Here is a 12330-nt window from a genome sequence, read left to right on the forward strand (position 1 = left end):
TCTGTACAAGGTAATCCAATAAAATATCGTTTGTATTAATAATTTTTTAAAAGATTATAAACAACCAAAGTGACTGTGAATAGAGAAGTAGCTAAACAGGTATAACCGTAAGATCCTTGGCAACTAGAACAAAGAAAGGGGAAGCACTCTGCACTAGTATGGAGGAAGCTCTAATACATGCCATTTTTGACAAAAGAGGAAGGCAACATAGGGTGAAGAGTATACTACCATAAAAAATCAGAAGAAGTAGTTTATATATATTTGTTTGCTTATACAAAGAGTATACCCCCAAAATATATAGTACAAAAGAAACATAACATTGGCAATTTCCAAGGGAAGGGAACTTGGGGACTGGGACATCGGTTGGGGGAGAGTTTTCATTCCATACTTGTTTGGGGTTTTTTTGTATTTAGAACTGCATGGGTGTATTATCAATTTTTAAAGAATGAAGTAAAGTAAAAGTTCTAAACATGTTTAAAAAATAAGTATTTCTCAGGATAGCAATTGACTTAAAGTAGAAATTCCAATTTTTCTTTAAAAAAGCAATATAAAAGACTATCAACTTTGAAGCTCTTTCTCTTAAAAACTCAATGAAACTTCTCCACTCTTAAAAAAAAAAAAGTGTTTTTGTTTGTTTTTTATTCTGCTAAGAAAAACAGAATGAACCAACTAAACTTCTTTACCCTTAATCCAAAGAGACAAAACCAAAGAGATGAGCCAAGGAAGAAGAAGTCACAGGAATAGAGATCATGAAAAAGGAGGACAATATATGAAAGTGTGAAAGAGGAAGCGACAGTAAACCAAGGGTTTATTCTGATGTCCTCGTTTCAGAAAATTATGTCATCAGACTTGGTAAACTACATACCACACAAAAATGCATAAAATAATCCATAAAACAAACTGATTGCATAATAAAAAGTAACCAGTCACTTTTTCAATAAATGCACAATTTTGCAATGAAACCAAAAAGAAAGTTATTGCATGTGAACTCATAAAGAAAACACCATGCCATAAAATGAATAACTGAGTCAGCAGTAGCCATATAGTAATTATAATAATTTCACACAGCTATTACTTATAATATCTTTAAATGTAGGCAGGAGTCATAACAATAAAACATAATTAAAAGCCATATACAAGGGACCAAAACAATGGAATCTAGACAAACAGCCCTGAGAGGATCTGTTTAAGTTGAGGACAGATTGCAGATCATCTGAAAAAAGGAAGGCCTGCGTATTCTTCAAGCTGTCCTCCATGAACACTACTCTTCTCAGAGGGCTTCTGCATCATACTAAGTGGCTGTGAATTTAATGTTATACTTCCTGACAAGTGCCTGGAGACATTCTCTGGTGCTGCTGTAGGACAGAATGATAGGTTTTAATCATTAGCTGAGCTAAAACTGAATTAGCATCCTTTAACAAAAGCCGAAGACTCTTACAGTCCCATGTGGAAATAGAAGATCTAGCTACCACTACATAGAAGTGAGTCTATGAGAGGGTCAAGATGTCCCTTAAGAACACTATAGGCCCATTCCAACATAGGCATTAATGGTGGATTGATGCTCAAATGTGACCAGTGTTTAGTATTTTTACCTGTAAAAGATAAAGACATTATCAAAAGTCCGTCTTAGTCATTTTTTAAAAATATTTTATTTATTTGTCAGAGAGAGAGCACAAGCAGGGGGAGCAGCAGGCAGAGGGAGAAACATGCTCTCCCCTCAGCAAGGAGCCCGATGTGGGACTCAATCCCAGGACTTTGGGACCATGACCTGAGCTGAAGGCAGACGCCTAATTGACGGAGTCACGCAGGCATCCCCATCTTAGTCATTTTTTAAACCCAGAAAAGCACCCAGAGGACATTTAAATTTGAACAAATGGTAAAAGACCAAAAATAAACTGGTCACAAAATGCATGCTTGATAACTAAATTGTTGACTTGCCTGCAGCACATGGATGTAAGCAAGAAAAAAAATAGTTAAATGTTAAAGGATACTTAAATAAGAAAGCTGATTTGGATTTATTTTATCTGAAGTTATTCTTTCTGGCAGTGTATCAGTTAGAATAACTGATTCAGACTCATATAACAGAACAACCAAAATAACAGTGGTTGAAACAAGAGAACTTTTTTTCTCTCTCACATGAAAGAAATCTAAAGCTAAGCAGTTCAGGGCTGGTACAGAGACTCCATAGTCATCAGACTCCAAGTTTCTTCCTTTTTCCTCAACATCTTAGCCAACACAGAGGGGTTTCTATCTTCAAGGTCACCTGCAGCATCCAAGATGGCAGCCACAGCTGAAGGAGGACAAGGGGGACACAACACCCAACCAAATGTGAGGAAATATAACTAAAAACAAGACCTTCTCCTGATCCAGAAATCCTCTCCACAAAGGTAGTAGAGAAAGAAAATATTTTATTATTGAACAAGCATTAAATCAAAACATGATACACATCACAGGGAATTGGATAAGACACTGCAAAGACAGAGAGAAATCTCACCCTTCAGCCACATAGGCAGATACAACCCATCATGGACATGTTCTCCAGATAAACAGTAACTAGCCCTTAAGTCATGACACTTAACAGCACCATTTTATTTCACATAATTCATCCTAAATTTACCTCGCAGCTGAATGCCCATCTGTGCCAGTTAACTGCAGGAAAAACAAACTTCTCACAGTTTTATGACAGGAGGTAGTTTTACAACTGGGAGCCAGGTCAGCTTAAGCGAGGCTCCTGCCCTCCTACTGAAACTTGAAAAGAGTGTGCTAACTTCCTTGGAGGTCTACATGGAAAAGAGATGGTTCCCGAGTTCTTGAGAAAGGCATTCCTGAGTGGAAAAGCTGAAAAAGGCCTATCTAGTTTTCATAAGAATTTATATGCAGTCCAAAGAGAAGAGAAAGCACCTCGAACTGTAAGTTTCTAAAGGAAATGCTCTAAGAAAAAGAAGGGGAGGAAAATCTCTTCCCTTGTTGTCAACAGGGAGAATCAAAACTCATACTTTGCTTTTGTATTTGTCCATATATATGTCAACAGCTTTGAAGGGATGATCTTATTTACAACAGCAATAAAAATGTCAGAATACCTAAGAATTATCTTAAGAAATGAGCAAAAGCTAAAGGTAGAAAAATTTAAAACCCTCCGAAGAACACAAAAGAATTGATCAAAAAGAACGGCATACTTCTCGTATGAGAAAAAATTCAATATTATATAAATGTCACAAGTCTTTTTATCCTTTCAATACAATAAATAATAACTTTTTTTTAACTAGACAAGATAGTGTTGGAGTACATTTCTAAAAAGGACATAGGCAAAACAGCCAAGAAAACGGACAATGAAGGGCCATGCAAGAGGAGGGGAGCTTCTAGATGTTGAAATACAAAGCCTTAAACAGTTACAGTTGTGTTGTCTGGCTCATGAATAAACAGACCAAGTCACAGAATAAAATGTCTAAAAATAGATCATAATACATAAGAGGATTAAGGATTTCAATTCAGATCAGTAGGGAAAAGACACACTATTTAATATATGTTGCTGGGACAAGTAGGTAGTCTTCTGTGGGGGGATTAGCATAGAAACTACATTTCACAATGCACACCAGAAAAAATTCTTAATGAATCAGAAAATGAAATAGAAAATAGAGCCATAAATCTACAGAAGAAAACAAGGGAAGACTTTTCTGACAAGGACTCCAACATTCAGAAATTTTAAAAGGAGAGCAAATTAGCGGTGCTAGGGTAGCTCAGTCCATTATGCATCTGTCTTCAGCTCAGGTCATGATCTTGAGGTCCTAGAATTGAGCGCTGCATCAGGCTCCCTGCTCGGTGGGGTGTCTTCTTCTCCCTCTCTCTTTGCCCCTCTGACCCACCCCCCACTGCTTGTGCTCTCTCACTCTGCTCTGTCTCAAATACAAAAACAAATAAAATCTTTAAAAAATTGATAAATTCAATCACATAGTCAATCAAAACATCTGTGTGATAAAACAAAACAAACCAGAGAATCAAAAACAGAAAGCGTATAAGCCAAATCAAAACAAATGACAAATTAGTAAAGATATTCAAAATGTATTGCAGATAAAATCTAATATTCCTAAAATATAAAGTTTGTTTCAACAAATAAGAAAAAAAAGCAATACAAATGGATAAAGGATATAAGTAGATAATTCACCAAAAAGGAAATATAAATGGGTCTCAAATATATGAAAATGAGGTGCAATGCTCCTCATAAAATAAGGAATAGAGATTGAAACTATCATTTTTATCTGCTGGATGGATTTAAAAACCGAAAGTTTGATAATACACAGTGTTGATTAAAGTGTGGAAAAACTGGCACTCTCATAAATTGGTGGGACTCTAACTTGGTACAACCCCTAATGGAATATAAATGGACAACATCTACAAGAATAACAAATTCATAACATACTCTTGGAATTAACAATTCCAATTCTAACTTTTTATTTTACAGAAATACCTGCACATTTGTAAAGTGGTATTTGTACACAGTTACTCACTGATGCAATTTTTGTAACAGCATAAAACTGGAAACAGCCCCAAATAATATAGTGCAGCTATAAAAAGAATGAGGAAGCTATTTATGTACTCTTATATAATTAGCTGCAAAATATATCAATATATATAAATATGAAAAAATGTAGAACAATTTGTATCCTATGCTGTCTGCCATTTATATAAAAAGGACAGAGAATAACATGTGTGTTTATTTATATATTATAAAGTTAATTCTCATTTCATTCTCTCCCTCCCTCTCTCTCCCCTACAAAAAATACAAAAAAAAATTCAGGATTAATGAAATAAATACAGTGACCTTATTGGAATGAGGGTGCCAACTGGGATAACAGGGAGGATGGGGGGGGAAGGATACTCCTCAGTGCACAGAATTTTATAGGTATGTTAATCAAGCAGGTCTGGTTTTTTTTTTTTTTTTCAAATTTTTATTTAAATTCTAGTTAATTAACATACAGTACATGTTATTATTTTTAAAATAACAATTTAAAAATTTTAGACAGAATCTCTATAAGCACATGCAAATTAGGCCATAATTAATTTCCTTTCAGTCAAAGCTGAAAAAAATGTAAATTAAAATCATAAGTGTCTGTAATTTTCTAAAATATTTCTATACTTAAAGATGTAGAAAGCCAGTAGTAGAAACCCTGGGTCTAAAGCCTTTTTATTGAATATTTACCTGGGAAGCTCAGATTTATAGTGTATCAGAAAAGGAACAGGCATGTGATTTAGATGTTTCTATTTGTTAATATATTTATAATTTAGTAAAATGAATTACTTTCTCAATTCAGCCAGATGGAATTTCATTGGTAAAATTGATTTTAAAAAGAAAAAAAAACTTTAATTGGCTAGGATTTGATCACTCCTATTTAGAATCTTCCCAGAGTACCTTCTTGGAAAGTCCTCAGCATCTACAATGTTGTGGCAATTGACCTCATTATTATACTTGGTAAAAGAGAGCTTTCCAAGAAATAAGCTTCTACAGCCTCACTCACATAATTTGTAATTCAAGTAAGTATTGCACAGAATTTGCCCAGATTACTAAATCTGATATCTTTCTTTATAAATTTCTTTAGACCTGTTTTTTTTTTTTTTTTTTTCTGAGTAAATGCAAAGCTTCGCATGGAAAATGTGAATGCAGGAATGCCTGGGTGGCTCAGGTGGTTGAGCATCTGACTGGGGCTCAGGTCATAGTCTCGGGGTCTTGGAATGGAGTCTCATGTCAGACTCTGCACTCAGAGTCTGCTTCTCCCTCTCTCTCTGTGCGTGCGCTCTCTCTCGCTCAAGTAAATAAAGATAAATAAATAAATCTTTTTTAAAAAATAAAAGTAAATAAATAAAAATAAAAAGGAGGTTCTAGGCTTCTATTGACAGGCACCTGGGTATTGAAGGCGCTAACTGAACAGAAAAGACGATGTAGCCATCTGCCCCTGGTTTTGAGGCAGTGATGGGAGTTTGAAAATATCCTGTGGAAACTTCTGAAATTTTGTTTTTTACATTAGCTTACTGATGTCAGCTCACTCAGCTGACCATGCTTCTTTGTTTCACGGGTTGTGACCAAGAGACAAACTCAAGTAGCTTCAGGTATGAGACTGGTAAAACAATTGTGTCATAGAGTAAGTAAGGCAAACTGAAGGGTGCACCTCCCTTCCAAGGACTCAAAATTCATCGCTTTTTAAAAGTCTGAGCTGATTAAGCCAAAGACAAACAAAACAAAACAACAACAACAAACAAGGATCCGAAGTCTACAGGCCAAATTCAGCCCCTCGGCTAATACTTTGATACTCTGTGACTCATTATACCTAGAACTTGTTTTAACTCATTCAGATCTGTTTCTGCTCCCCCCACGTCACTATGGAAGACTTTTAAAGGATCCTATCAAGAAGAGTCAACACTTCACTGAGCCACGAATCTGCTCCAAGTTCTAAGTTCTAAAGACCCAGAGGTGATTAAGACAAGTCCATTCCTCAAGGAAGTCCCAGACCCAGCTGGATACTGGCAACATCCTTTGTTCAGTTTCCTGTCTCCTGTCTCCTCCAGTCATCAGGAATACTTCTCTGTAACATTACTAGATAATTACTAGACATTACTTTCTTTAAAGTCAGGGTTTGGTGTAATATTTATAAGACTCATTTCTTTTATGGTAAATAATAAAAACTCATTCATACCATTGCCTGCTCTTGCCTACCCACATCTCACCTTCTCTGTTCTTCCTGTCGATGAAGCCCTGGGACACCCACAGACCTAGATTTTAACTGAGTTCTATTAGCCTACAACGTTTTAGATCTTTTTCTTTATGAGTCTCTTAAAATGGACCTGAATCTTTGGACATCAAACCCACTAAATCCAGACCTAGTTTCCTGGACTCTCAACCTTGCCTTCTCTCTCATGTTAAAAAAACAAAACTCCACTGAGTAAATTTAAAGATCAAATTGACTTTATGATTCATGAATGGGGCAGCATCCCATTTTAGCAGATGGGAAGGAGTTCCAAGGAGCTGGACAAAATGGAAGACTTAGAGGCAGAAGGAGTCAGAGCAAGAAGTTCCTCTGGCAAAGACTGGATAGTTTCAGGCAAGGTTACCCCCCTTTGGAGGAATGCAGGGGTACATCAGGCAGATTGCCTCACTAGTGCTGGCCAAATAATTCCAGACCAACTGGTTAAAGATTATGTTTTTGGGAGAGGCTGCAACTACAATTAGGATAAGTAGTAAGTCTTCATTTGCAGACATGGGTCTTAGTACAAGTGATTCCATTTGGAGCCTGTTATCTCTTTAACACTTGTTTGGCATGACATTTGACTTTGATTTCTTTTCTGTAAACAGGGCGCCCTTCACCACTTTCTCTCCCCCCATAACAGGTGTTTCTATACAAAGATGCAGTCTCCTTTCTGCACTCTCAGCTCCTCAAGCTCACAGTTTGTCCTGAGACTTCTCAGCCTGTCCCAACCTCTTGTTACTCATGATTCCCCTGATACTTCTGAAAGTATCATTCTATAGGGGTGCCTGGGTGGCTCAGGTGGGTTAAGCCTCTGCCTTCAGCTGAGGTCATGGTTTCAGGGTCCTGGGATTGAGCCCCACGTCAGGCTTTCTGCTCAGCGGGGAGTCTGCTTTTCCCTCTCTCTGTCAAATAAATAAATAAAATCTTAAAAAGAAAAGAAAATAAAGTATCTTACTATAAAGCTGCCTTTAGAAAGGCAAAAAAATTAAAGTGCAAATAAAATATTTAAAGATGTAACTCATACACTAGAGACCTCCTCTTTAGAGAAAACTGCATTTCCATGATCCATTAAAAAGGGTAACACAGCAATAGGAAGGCTTCAGCTGAAGAAGAAAAGTCGTTCATCTGTTAACTTATTTGCCCCTATTAGTCTGTTCTCCATTAGTTCCCAAACTATCTTTCTTTCATCGAAGAAACTATCCAAATAATTATACAATTATGTGATAGACCATTTTTGGCCACTTACTTAATTCTTGTCTGAGAAGCTATTCTCTCTTTCCTCTAGAGATTTGTTTCCCATGTGGTTTCCACTCCAAGTTTTTAATTTTAATTAATGAAATCCATCCCCATTCCTGTAGCCACAGGACCTTTCTAACCTGTACATTCAGGTTCACCAATACAAATACTTGTTTTCTTTCTCACCCATTTATTCTCACTAATCCCCAAAGGGCACAGTGATTAGGGCTCAATAGACATTTCCTTTAGGGATAATTTTTTTAAAAACATAAATAACATAGAATTACTTTATCATACACTTGAAACTAATACAACACTGTATGCTAACATTAAACATTAAACAATAGAGCACTTCATGTTAAAATTTAAATATTTTTAAATAAAATAAAAACCTATATATTAAAAACAACAACAACAACAACAACATAAATAGAGGTACCTGCATGGCTCAGTCAAATGTCTAACTCTTGATTTGGGCTCAGGTCATGATCTCAGGGTTGTGAGATCAAGCCCAGCATCCCGCTCTGAGCTGGGCATGGAACCTGCTTGAGATTCCCTCTCTCCTTCTTCCTCTCTACAAAACAAAACAAAACAAAACAAAAAATCCACACTTAGGTAACCTAATGAAACACCATTTACTTCTAAATCTACTTTCTGAATGTATATTAGGTTTTAGGGGTAGGAGTGGTAAAAGAGAAAAGTCAAACTCAAGATTATTCCCAGTCATCTTGATTTCACAGACTTCACATACTTAATCTTTGGTGAAATTCTAGAATTACAACACTTTGTAAATATGGGAAGAAGGCTAGACTCAGACGTCAGTCTTTCAAGCCTTGATATTCACTTTTGACTTGATTGCTCTATCATGCCTATAATAATAGTCTTCATTGATTGTTTCAAAATTGCTATATTTCTTAAAATCACAAATCACAATTCTTTTTTTAAAATACAAACTGCTTTTCTTTCTTTCTTTCTTTCTTTCTTTCTTTCTTTCTTTCTTTCTTTTTTTTAAGCATGGGGTGGACCATATAGATAAAGACAAAATTTTTTTTTAATTTTTTAAAAATTTTTTTAAAATCACATAATGTATTATTTGCCCCCAGGGTACAGGTCTGTGAATCGCCAGGTTTACACACTTCACAGCACTCACCATAGCACATACCCTCCCCAATGTCCATAACCCCACCCCCCCTTCTCCCAACCCCCCTCCCCCCAGCAACCCTCAGTTTGTTTTGTGAGATTAAGAATCTCTTACGGTTTGCCTCCCTCCCAATCCCATCTTGTTTCATTTTTTCCTTCCCTACCCCCCACACTCCCCACGTTGCCTCTCAAATTCCTCATATCAGGGAGATCATATGCTAATTGGAGAAAGACATAATCTTAAGCAGGTTTCACAGCCCTGAAATCATGACACTTAACTGACTGATCCGCTGAGGCATTCCTAATCACAATCATTTTGATACTAAGTGAATATAAATAGTATAGGAATATGAATAGTGCTGGAAGTCCAGGCAATTTCAGTTTTCCCCAAATCACCACCACCCCAACCCCCTGTCAGTTTTGTTTTTTGAGTGTTTTTTTAAATTTATTTATTTGTCAGAGAGAGAGCTCGCACGCACAAGCAGGGGAAGCGGTAGGCAGAAGGGTCCCCACTGGGCAAGGAGCCCAACGTGGGACTGGATCCCAGGACTCTGGGATCATGACCTGAGCTGAAGGCAGACGCTTAACTGACTGAGTTGCCCACGTATACCCACCAAGTCAGTTGCTAACATACTTTCTACACAACCATTATTATGTGATGATTTGGTCCCAAGGCAGAGGAGAGAACCTATTCAACCCTTCATGGAGGAATTCTACCACATGAATTCCTAAAGGGAAACACATTTAGAGTTCCAACTGAGACTGGCCCAAGTACATCATATTCCCAGAGTTATGAAATTCAACTCTGCTCTGGCATCAAGAAAAGAGGCATGACGAGATGGGTAGTGCCGGCAGTGGGGCGGATGGGGGGAGCTGGCGTGCGTGTGAAGGCCTGGGTGTGCGTGGCCATAAGATTCTGGCAGCTGGAATAAGGAAGTCCCTACCAACAGGAAAGAAGGGGACTCCATGGCAACCACAAACCAGAAAGTGCACAGAAAGGATGTTTACAGAATGCATTCTCACAACCAAGAGAATATATGTTTTATTTGACCTTAAGGACTTTTTATGAAATATTTGGGAACTTCTCTAAGAAGAAAACCGTAGTCACCTGTCACTGCTGGAAAGTGCTGATAGCCTGGCACCATGGGAGATTGCCTGGCTTTTTGTGGCTGCTGCCCAAAACCGGTAACCACTCAGTCAAGTGTAAGCTAAAATTTAATTACTTTCCTTCATTGTTTATGTATTTCTGCTGAATGAGGACATGTTAGCAATGATTTTATATTCATTAGGAGGATGGAATGTCACAGCAAGTCAATCACAGTCATAATGCAAATACCAAGACATACTTGTATGTTTTCCCAGAATTTACAATGTTCAGTTGGAATTAAATACCAAATCTCTAGCGACATAACCCTATAAATAGATCTAAATGCACTTTTTCTCTCAATGTGAACACACAGATGATGGAAGTTTGTGAGCTGTGTTCAATAGCTTCCAAAGAACAGCAACTTTCTAGCTGCAAAAGCAAATTTTTTCAGAATTAAATTTAAAGCTGTTTTGTTTTTTGTGTTTTTTTTTTTTTTTTTTAAAGATTTACTTATTTATTTGACAGAGAGAGATTACAAGTAGGCAGAGAGGCAGGCAGAGAGAGAGAGGAGGAAGCAGGCTCCCTGCTGAGCAGAGAGCCCGATGCGGGACTCGATCCCAGGACCCTGAGATCATGACCTGAGCCGAAGGCAGCGGCTTAACCCACTAAGCCACCCAGGCGCCCTTAAAGCTGTTTTTTATAACTAAAAACTGAAAACTATTCTTCTAGAAATAGTCAAGGGAAAATATGTATGTTTTCAAAGGGAAAAGAATAATGATCAAACATACCACATTTGCCAAAATGGAGGGCGGGGGAATATGTTAGGTGTAGATACATTAGAAGCTTGAAAACAAAAGTGGCTAGAAGAGAAGAAATAGATCAGCAATTATGAATCTTTTTGGAATTTCTACTAACAATCCACAATTATACATTTTGTTTTATGATATATTTCATTCTCTAGAAGCATGGGACAGTAAAGAATGTTGTTATAGTTAACTGCATTTGGATATGCGTTTAAGAATATAACTACATATGCAGGTATGTAACAAAACCAAGATTGTTATCAGGTACAGCCAGTGATCTCTTGTGAGTAATCCCAGGCATGCTTAACTCCTTCCATGAAAATTATAACATGTTCAACTGTACCACCCAGTTCCTCCTACTGTGGGCTCTCATTTAATATGAGAAAAGAGGGTAGAGAAAATTAAATTCTGAGCATATACTATCAAAAAGAAATTTTCCCATGGGTTTAAAGTGCAATGCAAAACTGTTGTCAATAATATTGTAGGATGCCTGTGTGGCTTAGTGGGTTAAAGCCTCTGCCTTTGGCTCAGGTCATGATCCCAGGTCCCATGATCAAGCCCCGCGTAGGCTCTCTGCTCAGCAGGGAGACTGCTTCCTTCTCTCTCTCTGCCTGCCTCTCTGCCTACTTGTGATCTCTGTCTGTCAAATAAATAAATAAAATCTTTAAAAAATAATAATATTGTAGAGTAATGGAAAACTTACACTAAGAAGAAGGAACAGATATGAGACCCTGCTACCATTTATTTGCCATAATTTTGCAACTCTGGTGAATCTTCTACTCCTCTATAATATGGCCTGTGAGGGGTTTAGAATGTATGCTTCTTTGAAATAGTTAAGAAATTTACTTATTTACAAAATATTTAACAAGCCCACCAATAATCACAAAAAAGGATTTCTTTACTAAAGAGATTGAGAGTGCTATGAATGCACAGTAGAGAAACCCAACCTAAACTAGTAGAAGAGGAAGGTCAGAGAGAGTCTCCTGGGGGCTGACTGGGGGCTTGAATCCTGAAGGATGAGAGAAAAGGAATTTGGAGAGTAAGTGAAGGTCTTGGGAAGAAAGGGAAAGAACAGGGCATCTTCTAGAAACTGAAAAAAATGGCTGAGGCATCAACAGTGAGGAAGGAAATGAGAAAGACAAGGGGTGATGAGGGGCACCTGGGTGACTCAGTTGGTTAAGCATCTGACTCTTAATTTCCACTCAGGTCTGATCTCAAGGTTGTGAGTTCAAGCCCTGAGTGGGGCTGCATACTGGGCATGTGCCAGATAAATATATACATACAGACAGACAGACAGACAAGGGAGGGAAGGCAGGAGAGATGGGGA

At 37.5% G+C, this 12330-nt stretch overlaps 1 long non-coding RNA gene across 2 annotated transcripts in view; it reads right to left on the reverse strand.

Annotated features, from left to right (window-relative positions):
• Positions 1-1035: 1035 nt before the first annotated feature.
• LOC309870175 overlaps positions 1036-12330 on the reverse strand; it is a 102231-nt gene continuing 90936 nt past the window's right edge. For both annotated transcript variants that reach the window (XR_014314528.1, XR_014314529.1), the window contains exons 6-7: positions 8413-8547; positions 1036-1355 (exon numbers count right to left, since the gene is read on the reverse strand). This is a non-coding gene — a long non-coding RNA (uncharacterized lncRNA). The remainder of the gene's footprint in view (positions 1356-8412; positions 8548-12330) is intronic.

Source organism: Mustela nivalis, assembly GCF_964662115.1.
Source record: "Mustela nivalis genome assembly, chromosome: 1".
In the NCBI taxonomy this organism is placed as follows: domain Eukaryota; kingdom Metazoa; phylum Chordata; class Mammalia; order Carnivora; family Mustelidae; genus Mustela; species Mustela nivalis.